Raw genomic sequence first — 371 nt, forward strand, 5'->3', positions numbered from 1 at the left:
GTACTTAAGGTACTTTGTAAAGATGGGTTGTTGTATGGACTTAAGCAGAACTCCAGACTAACTCTGTAAAAGCATTCCAAACACAGAAATACCTATTCAGCTGAATGCAAAATGCCTAGTCATTTTTGTGTGTTATTACTCGATTAGTCTGAGAATGAATGAATGAATGAATGAATTGGAGATGAGAATGTGAGAGGTCAGTAACTGTGTTTAGACTGTTCACTCGTCACTCAATACTGTCAACACTTGATTTTGTTAAGCAAAAGAAGCAGTATTTCTGAGGATTGCACAATATTGTTTTCTAGGAGTGTGACCCATTCCATCAGAAGAGATCAGACTCTACAGGACTCAGCTTTGTGTTTATGCAAACT

Source organism: Tachysurus fulvidraco, chromosome 12 (assembly GCF_022655615.1).
Source record: "Tachysurus fulvidraco isolate hzauxx_2018 chromosome 12, HZAU_PFXX_2.0, whole genome shotgun sequence".
NCBI lineage: Eukaryota > Metazoa > Chordata > Actinopteri > Siluriformes > Bagridae > Tachysurus > Tachysurus fulvidraco.